General features: G+C 38.2%; 2 pseudogenes; both read left to right on the forward strand.

Moving 5' to 3' along the window:
• The first annotated feature begins 961 nt into the window (after positions 1 to 961).
• On the forward strand, positions 962 to 11,058 carry LOC148004302 (aldose reductase-related protein 2 pseudogene; annotated as a pseudogene).
• Positions 11,059 to 11,138: 80 nt separating this feature from the next.
• Positions 11,139 to 16,301, forward strand: Rpsa-ps17 (ribosomal protein SA, pseudogene 17; annotated as a pseudogene).
• Positions 16,302 to 18,060: the final 1,759 nt, after the last annotated feature.

Consider the following 18,060-nt stretch of genomic DNA (forward strand, 5'->3'; position numbering starts at 1 on the left):
TGCAAAAACTCAAGAGGTTAGACTAAAAAAATAAATAAAAATTAAAAAAAATGATACAGAGCTCAACAGAGAATTCTCAACAGAAGAATCTCAAATGGCTCAGAAGCACTTACAGAAATCCCCAAAATCCTTAATCATCATGGAAATGCAAATCAAAATGACCCTGAGATTCTATCTTACACCAAAAAGAATGGCTAACATCAAAAACTCAGGAGATAGCACATGCTCTCGAGGGTGTAGAGAAAGAGGAACACTCCTCCATTGCTGGTAGGATTGCAAACTGGTACAACCACTCTGGAAACCAATATGGTGATTCCTCAGAAAAATTTAAATTAGCTCTTCCTGAACACACAGCTATACCACTCCTGGGAATACACCCAGAAGATAGGTGTTCCACCATACCACAAGGATATGTGCCTTACCGTATTCATAGCAGCCTTATTTGGAATAGCCAGAAACTGGAAGCAATTCAGATGTTCCTCAAACCAAAGAATGGTTACAGAAAATTTTGTTCATTTACACAGTGGAATACTATTCAGCTATTTAAAAGAGAACATGTTGAAGTTCGCAGGAGACTGCCCCCATTGTAACACTCCACACAGCCTTCAAACAACCTCCACCTTCGCTCTCATGTGCTCAATACCTTTCCTCCTCTTGTCATCTTAGCTGCACTCACTCTGACGTGTCTACAGTCACACAAACAGAAATCCAGACTCTGAATATGAGAAACATGTGAGATTTTTCTTTGTGAGTCTGAGATATCGTACTTACAATAGCAATTTTTCAGGTCTATTAATTTCATGCCAACTTCATTATTTCATTTTCTTTGCAGTCAAATAAAACTCTATTGCATATGTGTAACGCATCGTCATTATTCTTTGTTGGTTTAGATCTATACTCGTTCCATTTCTTTGCTACCGTGAACAGTAAATATGGATGTGTACAGAAATGGCATGAGCCCATGGCTTCCAGCTCGCTAGCTGTGAAGCAACCTCAGAGGTTTCTGTCACTCTCAGCATACCGAGACACGAAGGAAGCATACCTTCTCAAGCAGAGACTCCTCGTGCTTTGCCAAGTATGCTGCACATCTGAGGAAGTGGCCTTCATTATCCTTTTATCGTGAGAAAGTAACTTTGTTCATAGTTTAGACCACACATCTAAGAGTTGGACTGCTAACAGATTTCCCAGTCTGCAAGGAGGTTTGGGTCACTTTGAACCAAGATAAGCTATTATTGCTAGGGGAACAGCACCTGATGAGAAAGGATGGGAAATCTTTATTCTGCTTTGCCTTTAAAAGAAGTTGAAACTTTGAATAAACTGTTTCTTGGCTGTCTTGGCTGTATACCCCCTGAGTCCTGGTTAATGTAACCCTCACTTGGGAGCCTGTTAAAACTCCAGACATTGATATGGATGCACAAGTAACTCTTTGGTAGAACACCAAGTCCATTGGGTATATGAGTAAGTGTGGTTATACAGTCAGCTAATTTTAGATTTTTGAGAAAATGTACTGCTTTACATAATGGCTGTAGTAGGGTACATTCCTTTCAGCCACAAAGAAGGATTCTTCTTTCCTAACGTCTCAACTACCATTTGTTCTCATGTCCTTGATGATAGCCCTTCTTGCTAGGGTGAAATGGGATCTCACATAGTTTTGATTTTTATTTCACATATCACTAAGGATTCAGAAGACTTCTCAATAACTTACAAAGCCATTTGTGTTCCTTCTGTTGGAAACAGTCTATTTTCTTGGCTTGTTTGTTGACTGGCAGACGTGGAGGTTTGGGTATTTAATTTCTGCACTTCTTCATTATAGTCTAGGCATAGCTGGCAAAGATTTTCCCCCATTCTGTGGGATGTCTGTTTACTCTGCAGTCAGTTTCATTTCATGCACAGAAACATTTTAATTGTATATAACCTCATCTTCCTGTGTTAGTGAGATCCTGTTCAGAAAGCTCTTGTCTGTCCCTCTACTGCAGCGTACTTTCTGTTTTTGCCTAATATAGGAATGGTTTAGGGTTTAAATTAATATCTTTGATGCACAATAAATTTATTTTAATGAACTGACTCCACAGCAAATGCTTTATGACTCTGACAAAGAAATAAAAATGATACTAGATGATGAAAAGATTTTCCATATTTCCAGATTGTTAGAATTAGCACTGTGAAAATGTCTATATTACAAAAACATTCTATGGATTCAGTGCAATCACCATCAAAATCCCAACGACATTCATCACAGAACTAAAAAAAAAACCCAACAACAAAGAATCCAAAAATTCATATGAAAACAAAATTTCCAAATAAACCAAAATTTCCTTAGCATAATATTCAATGCTAGGGATATCACAATACTTGGCCTTAACTTAGAATACAAAACTATAATGAAGGCAGTACACTATTGCCAACAGAAACATACATGTAGACCAATGGAGCAGAATAGGAGTCCCATAAATAGATCTACACATCAAAGGCCACCTAAATTTTACAAATGAGTCAAAACAGTACACTCTTCAAAATAGCAATAGATTATTACAATGCCACAGGTGGTCTGGACTCACTCTTGAGTTCATGCCAACGCTCTGCCATCTAGATTTAAGGTTGGAACAGAGGACTTGATGAGATGGGTGCCACGCTTGCATCATCACTTCCCTGTGCTGGTCGTGAGATTGTTTCCATAAAGAGGATGTTGCATTTCTGAGGGTTTTGAGCTTCCTACAACATGGCAACAGGGTTACAGAATGGAAGACCATAAATTAATATCCTCTAGACAATATTTGGATCTGTATAGCTTCTGAATTCTATTCCATGAGATACAGTCCCACAGTACTGGATTCTTGGCTGTAACTGTTGAATATAATCAAAACTTTAAACTGAATTTTCAGGTAAGGATATTGCTTCCAAGGGGACAAATTCAATGAACAGTTAGATCTAAAAGGACAGAAATGAGTGAAATATTAAGAATAAATGAAAATAGACTTTAATAAAATCAGTGCATACACGCAGTCGCATTACCATGCCTCCAGCTTCTTCAATGAGCAGGATACGACTCCGTCTTCATGAAAGATGGTGTGTGGCCTTTAACACTGTCTCCTTAAATATTGTATTATTGAGAACTTTGAAAGGGTAAGTGGGTTCATAGTACGGGAATTTGCATTGTACCTCCAAGGTGGTCATTTGTGGCATTAAGAAAACAAGTGAGAGCAAAGAGAAGGTCTTCCCAGCCCCATATCTTATAAGGTTTGAAAATGCAGAATGGAGGTACAATTCAGAGAGGCAGAGCGTTTTTCAATCCCTAACACTGCAAAAGAGTAATTTAAGCTGTAGATAAATTGAGAGACTTACATTTATTTTTTGGTCAAAAGGAAAATTCCGAAGCTTTGTATGAGGCTTCTTCAGCCATGTTGGCAGGTAAACACTAGCTGCCCAAATGACTTTCAAGTCTAGAGGGACAATGATTATTTTTCACATAAGTTGGTCTCATGCAGTTCTTAGAATACACTTATCTTAAAATATATTCCTATTTACCTGAGAGTCAAATGGAACTTAATATTCTCTATTTTTCTCTGCTAAAGCTGAAGACGGTAATACCAGGGGGAATGGAAGGGGCGATAGAAAGTTCACTAATTTCAGGACTGCAGTGTATTGTATTGATTTAATTGTGAACAACACATCAATATGTCTGCCACAGCCAACTTGATTTGTATAGCACTGTCTGAAAGTTTTCTTTTCCTCCTTGGGGTGTTGTATCCCTAACAACTAAATTCAGGACATAGTGATTTTAAAAATACTATATAACTAGATGTAGTTACCAATTACACAATTACACCATTGCCTTGTACCAGACATAGTACAGACGGATGACTAACTAAACCATAGCTTTTCCAAATGATGAATGGATACAAGGCCTATTCTAACCATGGGGTAAATATAACCCAAAGTATCTTCCAAGCCAACCCCACCACAACTTCTATCTGAAAGATCTAAGAACTAGGGTTTCTTTGGAACTGAAATGCCACAAATGTAACAGAGAATGAAATATATTTCTCTCCAAGGCAACTTTTAGTTAGTATTTTAAATAACATGTAATTATATAATATGCCATCTAGAGTCCATTTTCAAATTCAAGTTGCCCAGGATTACAGCCATTTCTCCTAAAGCTTTTTGTCTCTGCATGATTTACCCAACTTCACAGTCTCAATTTCCTCTCTGCAAAAATAAAAACACCTGATAAATATTCATGCATTAGTTTATTTTAGAATTAAGTGAGATATTCCATGTTAGACATTGAAGTAAGTAGGACTAAATACTTGTCCTCAGTCATTCTTAGCAGTAATGTCACCACGGAAAGAAATGGCTAGAAAACACACATGCTCATGTGACACTAAAGAAAATATCCAGAAAAAAGCACAGAAATGATCCTGACAGTTGTTGTCCCTAGAAGACTTACTTGGTTTTCTTTCTTTTTCTTTTCTTATTAAATAATTTTTCTAAACTTATATAATTTTATAACTAAACAAAATTAATATTTAACTGACCATGATCAGAGTACATTTTAAAAATTGTCTTCAATATCTTTTTAAACCAATTAAATTTTTTAATTAAAATATAATTACATCACATCCTTTTTCCCTTTTGTCCCTCCAATCCCTCCCATCCTTTTCCATCACTTTCTTCCAAATTGATGGCCTCTTTTTCTTTGATGATTATTGTTACACACACACACACACACACACACACACGCACGCACGCACGCGCGCGCGCACACACACACACACACACACACACACACACACATTCAACCTTCTATATCCATTTAGTGCTGCTTGTATATGTTTTCACAGTAGAGCACTTTGTATTGGATAACCAATTAGGTTGCTCATCCCTGAGAGAGACTAAATTTCTCTCTGCCAGAAATCTCTAGTTGTCTGTAGCTTTTCCTCTAGTCATGGGAACCCATGGGATATCTCTTTTCTATGTTAGCATGTCTATTGATATTCAAATTAATTCTCCTTCTCTCAGGAGTCATTAGTTGACTGTAGTTATTTGTCTAGCCATCAGAACCCTTGTGTTTTCTCCTTTCTATTTTAGTATGCCTGTTGGTATTCAACTTAAACTCAGCTTAAATCTTTTGAGTCCTATGTTCAAAGTTTAAGGTTTCTTAAGCAATGGGTACTTGCCTTCAAGTTCTGACAGGGAACCAAGAACAATGTTAGTAACCTATAATTTGGGAGTAGTCATTTGAACTCCCCTGACCAACAACTCAAATGACTGTTCTTGTGTCTGGTACTGGATGTAGGGTGTATTAGATAGTCAAACATTTTTGTGAGAACATTATTAGTACATTTAATATAATTTTTCATAAATTTTAGAAATATTATACATTATAAGTTTATATTTATTCCTCTAGTCCTTTCCAAATAAATTCTACTAAATCCGATGCCAACTACATATAGCACGCTTACTTCATATCCTCCTTATTTTTTATTACTCATTGGGTCAAATTAATGGTGCCCATATACCTTTGGGTATAGGATTATCTAATGGAAAGTGGTTGATCTCATGTGACCTACACCATCCAATGGTGTGTGGTTGATGTACTGTGTTCTACCTGACTCTTCCGTCCACAGAAGTCATCAACTGTCAAATGTCCCTCAGTATTTGGAACTTGTGAATTCATCTTCATAATAAAATGTTGACCAGCCTGATCTTGTGTAAGCAACAAAAAGGTTGTATGAGCTCATTAGTTTACAGGTTCAGTCATATCTGGAAGATGTTGTTCCTTTATGCTCCTCTCCAACCTCTAAGTCTTGCAGTCCTCTTCTTCCCTCATCTATGACAATACCTGAGCCTTGGGAGGTAGGCATATGAATGTCTCCTTGGCTATATATTCACTGATACTTAGTCTCCAAATCTGAGCAATTCTGGATTCATACATTAGCCACCACCCACTGAACAAAATTCTCTAATGAAGTCTGAGAACTGTACTGAACCTTAGGTAGAGATGAAAATTTAAAATGCAGTTTGTATCTATGTTCATTTCACAGGATAATAGTAATAGTCTTACCACGGAGTTTATGAGCTCCTGAATCTTTGAATCTGAAACATATTTACAGTATTAGACACAAGTTTTCTCCTGTGAACTGGACATTAAAATATTAAGAACACGTCAGTTACCCCTATAGCACTCATGCCACTATTGCATCTCTGGGCATCTCTTCTCCTACCAATCATTCCTGCAGTTTACAAGTTTCACATATGGGTAAGCCTATTGACACTTGCATCCCCTGCTTCTGATATAACACCTTTTGTTACTATGAAAGACACTTAGCAGTGAGAACGTTTTCTGGTCAGCACCAAGTTTCTACATGTCTCGTGACCAATATATGTGATGCCTTGACCTATTATCATTTACCATTAAGTTCTAGTAAGCAATCAAAATCAATAATAATAGCTTATATTATTCTGTGGGTGTCTATTACATATATAACCAACAATTTGAGAGGAGGTATCTTATACATCAAATTCTTTTATGTTTCTTTCTTTCTTTTGGAAACATATGGCTTCTAGAAGAGTAATATTACTTATACAGGATAATTCAAATCAAACTCTTTATATATACATATAGATTTATATATATATATATATACATATAGATTTTCATATGGCTCTTTCAAACATCCTTAGTCTTCATTATATCACCCTTATCCCTTTCTCTTGTCTATGCTCCTGTTTCTCTCCCTATTTAAGCATGCGTACTCATTATCCCTGTGAGAAAAAAATGTAAAGATCACACTAGTCAGGTTGGTACTGACGAATTTCTTTTACTTTTAGACTGTCAGAAATTGTAATCATGGCATTAGAATAAGAGTATATGTGTATTTCTTGGGACAAAAAGAATAAATGTTATAGCTACCATAAAATCTACTGGGATCACATATATGAGCCAATTATAAAATCATTGTATAGGAAAGAAAAAGGTAAATAAATAAGACAATAAGGCTTCTGTATGTCCAAGCAGGAAATGCCTAACTAGGAAAGCTGAAGAGTTGTAGGGTATGTAGGACTAAATAACTGTGTGTGAGGGAGTGCTGGTTACAGACTGAAGGCAATGCATGTCTGGGTATATTTTATACTGAAGGAATTTGAGTCACTAACTTGAAGGACTGCCAAGAAGCCAGTTGCTCTGTATTTTGACTTTACCTAGCGCAGTCTGCAAAGTTGTGATGGTTGATGAATGTGGTCACTGACTGTAGCTAGTTGCTTTCTGATTTTTGACATATTTTATTACCAGTTATTCATTTTCCTCCTATTTCAATCTTAGTTTGGAAGAGCAGTATGTATTTTCAATTATGTATTTCAAACTAAAGTCTCATTTTAACAGACACCCTACTGCTCTCATAACTCCTACCTCACGTAATAGTTAGATACATTTATATCATGTCTCAAAAAAAGTAATGCCCCAATGTTTTTTCTCACTAAACCTCATTCATGAGTTCCATATCTGCAGATGTGTATGTAGTCCCACCATCCCTGCAAACTTACCCTCTTTTTACATCTGCCTGTCCCTTCACCCACACCCCCATTTGCTGTCCATTAACAATAGGAAAACCCGTCTGTTTTTCTTTTTTCCCTTCATATACAACCTACAGATCTAGATTTTCATTGATTTTCATTGTTATTTTGCCATTTTCCATCAAAACAGACTTTCTTTTTCTAATTGACAGTTGTTTGGACCTGGGAACAATGTAAATCTACCCTAAAACACTGCCCTTTGTCCTTTCATAATTTAACACTTCTATGTATTTAGAGGATTCAATTTATATATTCCTAAAGTAAACTCATTTCAAGCATTTTAGACTAACCTCATAGAAACCCCTTCTTTTATGTGATATGCATTTTTAGCTCTTTATAAAATACATCCGAACAGAGAGAAATTTTATCTCCAAAATTTCTAAACACATAAAATCCTTGTTAATATTTAAACAAGTCTTCCTTTTGTAGAACCTCTTTGTTAATTTCTTGGTGAAGGCAAAACGGAGTACAGTGAAGACTTGGTAGGCTATAGACCAAATGAAACCTCTTGTAGAATTAAAAGGATGCCCTTTTGAGGGGACAGAGTTTTGTAAAGAACATCAGCCACTAAGTAGGCTAATGACTTTTTAAATTCAAATTTAAAACTGACCTTATTGCATACACTCAAATTAAGTATTAAATTGCTAAGCTCTGACAGCATATACTTATTCATATTAATAATGAACTCACTTCTGATAATTATTATAACACTTGGTAACACATTGCCATGTGAGCTATATATACACACTTTTCCTCTTTATATTTCTCTTCATAATAACTCCATGTGTTGTCTATGAGAGAAACAAAGAATGTACTTTTGCTCTCTGAGATTCCTCTACTTAGCAAAATGATAGGGCCATTCTTACACTTTCAAGAAGTCTTTAAACATTTAGGAAAGAGGATAAACCAGTGGTCATCACATTGTTGTTTACAATGAAAAAGACTTGAAGGAATCTCAACAGATGTTAGTGTTCATCTGAGTATAGAACAGCTGGGGTGGGAAGGTCCATGTTAGTGCCAGAAACCGTGTTATTCCACATATAGAACAGCTCTTCTCTCATTTCCAGCAGGAAGAATTAAGCCTCTTAGCTTTTATTTGTATTTAACAAGATCCAGAACAGATGGCTTCTATCTGAACAAATCTCAACACAGTACAGATAATGCTGCTGGTTCTGTACCTATCAACTTCTATGGCCAGCACCACACTTTGTAAACACCCATGAGTTATGTCACTTTTCATAGTAAAACATGGGTAAGCATCTGTTCACCCTAGATAGGCCATCAGTGAAATAATGAAGTCTTCCACTCAAGTGCAGTTTAGGAAGCCAGTAGGTTTATTAATGATACTTATAGGAGTGTGGGCGAAGAGTTACTCATAGATATATGAGTGACTCTAAGGCATCTACAATACCAAGAAACACACCTATTATGGTGATGACTAATGAGAGGTGCATCGCCAGAGCACCATGCAAACGTGCAGGCACCCCATTCAATCATAGTTAATATTAATCAGCAATTGCTTACTCTTTTATAATCTTACAGAGAGGCCTTATGAGTCTTGTATGTTTCAGGAATTTCTTGTACCTTATAAATTTCATTTACTTTTGGGGGCTTATAAATTTTGTTCAAACTTGAGAACTGCTTCACCAGGAATATCCAGGGACAGGCAGATGGATAAAGGCCTAGCATATAAATACAACTAACAATAGCCAGGGCGATATGGTACCACCAGAACACAGCTAACCTACTACAGCCATCCCTGACATATTAATGCAGCCAAAGCACAGGAAGATAGCCTGAAAATCTATCTTATAAAGATGATACAGGCCTTTAAAGAGGAAATGAATAAATCCCTTAAAGAAATGCAGAAAAATATATCCAAACAGGTGAATAAGACAGTTAAAAACCTGAAAATGGAAATAGAAACAATAAAGAAAATACAAACTGAGGGAAAACTGGAGTTGGAAAACATAGGGAAGAGAACAGGAACTACAGACACAAGGAGCACCAATATAATACAAAAGATTGAAGAGAGAATTGGAGTTGAGAAATACAATAGAAGAAATTGATACATTAGAGAAAATATTAACTCTAAAAGATTCCATAAATTATCAAAGATATTTGGGCTACTATGAAAAGACCAAACCTAAAAATAATAGGAATAGAAGAAAGTCAAGAGTACCATATCCAGGGCCCAGAGAATATTTTCAACAAAATTGTAAAAGAAAATTTCTCCAACTTTAAAAAAGAGATGCTTATAAACATACCAGTGGCTTAAGGAACACCAATTAGATTGGACCAGAAAAGAAAATCCTCCCACCATATAATAACCAAAATACTAAATGTTAAGAAGAGCAGCAGCAACAACAAAACAACAACAACAACAACAACAACAACAACAACAACAACAATAACAACAAAAGATTATTAAAAGACACAATGGGGAAAAGCCAAGTAATATACAAAGGCAATCCTGTAAGAATTACACCTTATGATTTAAAGCCTCCATCTTCTCTTTAACCAGGACACAGACATCTGCTCTAAGAAAGATTTCGGCAGCAACTACAGCAACCTATGTGGAGCTCAGTACCAAAGCCAAGATGCCCATTGTGGGTCTGGGTACCTGGAAGTCTCCCCCAAACCAAGTCAAAGAAGCTGTGAAGGCAGCCATTGATGCTGGGTATCATCATATTGACTGTGTGTGTGCATATTGCAATGAGAATGAGGTGGGGGAAGCCATCCAAGAGAAGATCAATGAGAAGGCTGTGACCTCTTCATTATCAGCAAGTTGTCATCTTCCTGCTTTGAGAAAAAAAAATTGCTGAAGGAAGCCTTTCAGAAGAACCTCACAGATCTCAAGCTGGACTATTTGGACCTCTATCTTATTCACTGGCCACAGGGACTTCAGCCAGGAAAGGAGTTATTCCTCAAAGACGATAAAGGCAATATCCTCAATGTTCTTGGAGCCTGGGAGAGCATGGAGGAACTGGTGGACCAGGGGTTGGTGAAAGCTCTGGGCATCTCCAACTTCAACCACTTCCAGATCGAAAGGCTCCTGAACAAACCTGGACTGAAACATAAGCCAGTGACCAACCAGGTCTAGGGCCACCCTTACCTCACCCAGAAAAAAACTGATCCAGTACTATCACTCCAAGGACATCACGGTCATGGCCTACAGTCCCCTGGGCTCCCCAGACAGGCCTAGCACCAAGCCAAAAGGCCTTCACATTAGAGGACGACCAAATTAAAGAGATTGCTGCCAAGCACAAGAGAACTGCAGCCCAGGTTCCACCTCAGGAGGAATGTGGTGGTGACCCTGAAGTCTGTGACACCAATGCATATACAGGAGAACGTTCAGGTCTTTGACTTCCAGTTGAGCGATGAGGAGATGGCCACTATCCTTAGCTTCAACAGGATCTGGAGGGTCTCTGCCTGCTGCCTGAGACAGTAAACATGGAAGAATATCCCTATGACTCAGAATATTGAAGCTGAAGCAGCTCATGAGGCTTCCTCTCTGTGGATGCATACCTTACTCCTGCAGCCCTCTTTAATCCCAGCCTAACAACATGCTGTAGGCAAGCTGTGTCTAAATCCCCATGCTGAACCAGAACAGATCATTGCAAGCAAATGTGACTCAGAGAAGCAAATGGACATCTCCCTCACTAATTTGATCTGAGCAAATGTTTGTCAAGAACCAGGAACTCTAGTAATATTTGAGGCTATACAGATAAAATAATAAAGGATTGTAACATTAACAAACATAAAAAAGAAAGAATTGCACCTTACTTCTCAACAAAGAGAAAGCTAGAAGGGCCTAGACAGATGTCCTGCAGCCTCTAAAAGATCACAGATGCCAATCTAGGCTTCTACTCTCAGGATAACTCCCAATCACAATAAATAGAGAAAACAAGATATCCAAGACAGAACCAAATTTAAACAATATTTAAATATTTAAACATCCACAGATCTAGCCTTAGAGAATATACTAGAAGGAAAACTCCAACCCAAGGAGATTAACTACACCCAAGAAAACAGATTCCCCAATGCCAAAATCAAAGGAAGGAATGCGCACAGGCATGAGTGCGTACACACCTACACACCTACACACACACACACACGCACACACGCACACACACACACGCACACACACACACACCACACATACACACACACCTACACACACACATGCACACACGCACACACGCACACACACACACGCACACACACACACACATACACACGCACGCACACACGCACACACGCACACACGCACACACACACACATACACACGCACACACACACATACACACACACACGCACACACACACACGCACACACACATACACACACACATACACACACACACACGCACACACGCACACACACACATACACATGCACACACACACATACACACACACGCACATACACACACACGCACACACACATACACACACACACCTACACACACACACGCACACACACACAGACGCACACACACACATACACACACACATACACACACACGCACACACACATACACACACGCACACACACACGCACACACACATACACACACGCACACACACATACACACACACACACGCACACATACACACACACACACGCACACACACATATACACACACACACGCACGCACGCACACACACAAACATTCACATCACCGACATCAAAATGACAGAAATTAACAATCATTGCTCAGTACAATCTTTCAAAAATCAAAGGACTAATTTTCCAGTAAAAAGACACAGGCTCACAGAATGTATGTGAAAATAAGATCCACAATTCTGCTGCATACAAGAAACATACCTCCGAATTAGACATTACCTCAGAGTAAAGGGCTGAAAAATTATTTCAAAGCAAATGGATCCAAGACACAAGCTGGAATAACCATTCTAATATCTAATAAAGTAGACATTGAAGCATAATTTATCAAAAGACTTGAGGAAGGACATTCTATACCCAGCACAAGGACAATCCAACAAGAGAACATCTCAATTCTAAACATCTATGCCCCAAATGCAAGAATGCCTGCATTCCTAAAACATTACTAAAGCTTAAACTATACACTGAAGCCCACACATTAATACTAGAAGACGTTAACACCCCACTCTTTTGTATTGACAGGTTATTGAGACAGAAACTAAACCCAGAAACAATGATAGAGGTTATGATTCAAATGGACCTTACATATAGCTACAGAACATTTTACCCAAGCACAAAAGAACGAATCTTTTTCTCATCAGCCCATGAACCCTACCAAATTGACTATGTACTTGGTCACAAATCAAGTTTCAACAGATTTAAGAAAATTGGAATAACTCCTTATAGCTTATCAGACCATTATTGATTAAATCTGGACTTCACTAATAAAAGAAACAACAGAAAGTCTACAGACTCATAGAAACTGAGCAATCCTCTACTCAGCAATGCTCACTGGGTCAGGGAAGAAATAAAGAAAAATATTAAAGACTTTCTATAATTCTATAAAAATTAAGGGATAACATACCATACACAAACTTATGGACCACAATGAAAGCTGTGCTAAGAAGAAAGTTCATTGCACTAAGTGCCTTCATAATGAGTTCTCACATTAGCAATTTAAAAGTTCACCTGAAAGTTTTATAACAAAAAGAAGCAAAAACACTCAAGAGGGGTAGATGGCATAAGATAATCAAATTCAGGGCTCAAAGTAGTTAATCAATTAAATAAGGAGATAGTTCTTTGAGAAACTACAAGATAGACAAACTGTTAGCCAAACTAGGCAAACAGCAGAGCGATAGAATCCAAATTAACAAAATCAGAAATGAAAAGGGAGACGTAAGAACAGAAACTGATGAAATTCTAAGAATTATTATGCCTTACTTCAAAAACCTGTATTGAACAAAATTGGAAACTTTAAAAGACACAGACAATTTTCTAGAAAGAAACCACTTACCAAAGTTAAGTCAAGACCAGATAAACTATTTAAATAATATTATAATCCCTAAGGAAATAGAAGCAGTCATTAAAAGTCTCCCAACCAAAAAAAGCTTAGGTTCAAATGGTTTTAAGTGCAGAATTCTACCAGACTTTTAAAGAAAAACTAATACCAATACTCCTCAAACTGTTCCACAAAATAGAAACAGGAGGACCATTGCTAAAGTCCTTTTATGAGGCCAGAGTTACCCTGATACCTAAACCATACAAAGACTCAATAAAGAAAGAGAACTTCAAATCAGTTTCCCTTTATGAACATTGATACAAAAATATTCAGAAAAACACTTGCAAACTGAATCCAAGAACACAACATAAATATGATCAAATAGGCTTCATTCCAGGGATGCCGGGGTTGTTTAGTATATGAAAATCTATCAATGTAATCGACCTTACAAATAAACTGAACAAAAACAATAACAAAATAGGATCATATTATTATATGGTGAAAAAGCCTTTGACAAATTCCAACATCCTTGTATGTTAAAAGTCTTAGAGACAGCAGTGTTACAACATACATACCTAAATTTAATAAAAGCAACCTCCATAAAACCAATAGTCAAATGAAATGGAGAGAAACTTAAAGCAATTCCACGAAAATCATAGAAGAGACAGGCTTTCCACTCTTCCCATATCTATCTGAAATAGTACTTGAAGTTCTAGCTAGAACAATAAGAAAACTAATGGAGATCAAGGTGATACAAATTCAAAGGAATGAAGTCAAAGTATGTCTTTTCACAGATGATATATAGTGTATACCAATAACCCCAAAAATTCTACCTGAGAATTTCTATAGCTGATAAGTTTAGCAAAGTGACAGGATACAAAATTAAGTAAAATTAAGAACAATTAGCCTTCTTTTATACAAATAATAAATGGGCTGTGGAGAAAATCTGGTAACCAACATCCTTCGCAATAACCACAGATAATACAAAATACCTTGGTGTAATTCTAACCAAGCATATGAAAGATATGTATGACAAGAACTTTAAGGCTTTGAAGAAAGAAATTAAGGAAGATATCAGAAGATGGAAATACTTTCCATTTGATATATTGGTAGAATTAACATAATAAAAGTAGCCATCTTGCCACAAGCAATCTGTAGATTTAATGCAATTTTCATCAAAATTCCAGCATAATCCCTACCGACCTCGATAGAGCAATTCTCAACATCATATGGAAAAACAAATAATGCAGGATAGCTCAGACAGTCCTGTAAGACAAAAGAACTTCTGGAGGTACCACCATAACAATAGTCATAAAAAACAGACAGGTTGATCAATGGAGTAGAGTCAAACCCCAGAAATAAATCCACCTACCCACAGAAAGTTGATTTTTGACAAAGAATCCAAAACCATACAGTGAAAAAAAAATCTTCAACAAATGGTGCTGGTCTACTTGGATGTCTGCATGCTCAAGAAAGAAAATAGATCCACATTTATCACCCTGCACAAAATTCAAGTCCACAAGGATTAAAGACATCAACATAAAACATTGTTTAGTTGGATACACTAAATAGAAGAGAAAGTGGGGAATACCCTTGAATGCATTGGTACAGAAGACAACTTCCGGAACAGAACACCAACAGGGTAGGGGGGCTAAAATCAGCAATTAATAAATGGGTCCTCATGAAACTGAAAACTTCTATAAGGTAAAGGACATTATCAATAGGGCAAAACTGCATCCTATTGAATGGGAAAGATCTTTACCAATCCTCCATATAGCACAGTCCTAATATCTAAAATACATAAAGAACACAAGAAATTAAACACTAACAAACCAAATAACCCGTGCTACCAGGGGAAAGGGCCATACGGTGTTGTCCTTGGTTCCCATTATAACTTAAAAGGGAAACTTACACAAAGTCCGGAGCTCTTGACTTCCTGCCGTTGAAGGACGAGGATGTCCTCAAGTTCCTTGCTGCAGGAACCCACTTTGGTGGCACCAACCTTGACTTTCAGATGGAGCAGGACATCTACAAAAGGAAAAGTGACATTATCTACATCATAAACCTGAAGAGGACCTGGGAGAAACTGTTGCTGCTCGCGCTATTGTTGCCATTGAGAACCCTGCTGACATCAGCCTCATCTCCTCCAGAAAAGCTGGACAGCAAGCTGTGCTGAAGTTTGCTGTTGCCACAGAAGCCACTCCAATTGCTGGCCATTTCACACCTGGGACCTTCACTAACCAGATCCAAGCAGCCTTCGGGGAGCCACAGCTTCTAGTGGTGACTGATCTCTGGGCTAACCACCAGCCCCTCACAGAGTCCTCTTACGTCAACCTGCCCACCATTGCTCTGTGTAACACAGAATCTCCCCTGCGCTATGTGGACATTGCCACCCCATGCAACATCAAGGGAGCTCACTCAGTGGGTCTGATGTAGTGGATGCTGGCCCGGGAAATACGCCACAAGTGAGGAAATATCTCCCGTGAGCACCCATGGGAGTTTATGCTTGATCTTTACTTCTATAGAGACCCAGGAGAGATTGAGAAGGAAGAGCAGGCTGCTGCTGAGAAAGCTATGACCAAGGAGGAATTCCAGGGTGAATGGACCGCCCCAGCACCTGAGTTCACTGCTGCTCAGCCTGAGGTGGCCGACTGGTCTGAGGGTATGCAAGTGCCCTCTGTGCCCATCTAGCAGTTCCCCACTGAGGACTGATCAGCAGCTCCCACAGCCCAGGCTACTGAGTGGGTTGAAGCCACCACTGAGTGGTCCTGAGCTGCTCTGCAGACACCTGAGCGAAGGGGGAAAAAAGGTGGAGGAAAAATAAAGTTCCTAAAAGCTTAAAAAAAATTAAAGGAAGATGGACATAGTCATCTTTACTGTGATGACAGAAACACAGCTTTATGAATATGATAAAATCTATTGAACTACTTATAAGCAAATTATTTCATGTACCAATCATATATCTTAAGAGATCTATTACAACATAAAAAATAGTAACGTTGTGAATTGTTGTAACACATCCCTAAAGTGTAAACTGTCCTTCTGGTACTTTCTTTATACAATTCCAAATGGGAAGTATTGCTTTATGCTGGGTGCTTTTGTTGTTGTTGTTTGTTTGTTTGTGGTTGTAAATCTGACACAAAGCTATACCTATGTAGGAAGAGAAAATCTTAACTGAGAAAATAGTTCTATAGGATTGCACTATAGTAAGTGTATGGGAAACTAACTATCTTGACAATTGATTGATGTGGTAAAGACCAGGTCATTTTGTGTGTTGTCATTCATGGGGAAGTCGTCTTAACTTGTAAAGCAAAGCAGCCTGGTCAAGCTGTGAGAAGTAAGCTTCTAAGCAACACTCCTCCATAGCCTCTGCTTCAGTTCTTACCTTCAGGTTCCTACCTTGAGTTTCTGGCTTGATTTTCCTTGACGATGGATCACAAACAAAGAGATGAAATAAGTCCTTTACTCTTCGAGTTGCTTTTGCTCAAGACGTTTTATCAAAACAAGACTGTGTTCATCTGAGTACAGAGCGAGTGGGTGAACAGTTCCATGAAAGTACCAGCAACCATGATGTACCACACACAGGACAGTTCTCAAGTTGGATGTAAAGACTGAAAGCTGGTCAAAAAAAATAGTATCATGTTATTTCCTATTCCTGGTTGCTGTCTGTATTCAGAGTGTGTCTATGAAGACCTAAATGGATATTCTTTTTTTTTCTATTTTTTCCTCCATTTTTATTAAATTAGGTATTTCTTGTTTACATTTCAAATGTTATTCCCTTTCCCAGTTTCCTGTCCATCAGCCCCCTAACCCCTCCCACTCCCCTTCTATATGGGTGTTCCCCTCCCCATCCACCCCCAATACCACCCACCAAACAATCCCCTATACTGGGGGTCCAACCTTGGCAGGACCAAGGGCTTCTCCTTCCACTGGTGCCCCAAAAAAGCTTTTCCCTGCTACATATGAAGATGGAGCCCAGGGTCAGTCCATGTATATATAGTCTTTGGTAGTCATTTAGTCCCTGGAAGCTCTGATTTGTTGGCATTGTTGTTCTTATAGGGTTGCAAGCCCCTTCAACTCCTTCAGACCTTTCTCTAATTCTTCCAACAGGGGTCCAATTTTCAGTTCAGTGGTTTGTTGCTGGCACTCACCTCTGTATTTGAAATGTTCTGGCTATGTCTGTCAGGAGAGATCTATAACTGGTTCCTGTCAGCATGAACTTCTTAGCTTCATCCATCTTATCTAGTTTTCATGACTGTATATATATTGGCCATATGTGGGGCAGGCTCTGAATGGCTGTTCCTACAGTTTCTTCTCCAAACTTTGCCTCCCTATCCACTCCTATGGATATTCTTGTTCCCCTTATAAACAAGGAGTGAAGCATCCACATTTTGGTCATCCTTCTTGAGTTTCATGTGGTCTGTGCATCTTGGGTAATTCGAGCATTTGGGCTAATAGCCACTTATTAATGAGTGCATACCATGTGTCTTTTTCTGTGATTGGCTTATCTCACTCAGGATGATATTTTCTAGTTCATTCCATT

The sequence above is a fragment of the Rattus norvegicus genome, chromosome 8 (genome assembly GCF_021556685.1).
Source record: "Rattus norvegicus strain SHRSP/BbbUtx chromosome 8, alternate assembly SHRSP_T2T, whole genome shotgun sequence".
Classification (NCBI taxonomy): Eukaryota; Metazoa; Chordata; class Mammalia; order Rodentia; family Muridae; genus Rattus; species Rattus norvegicus.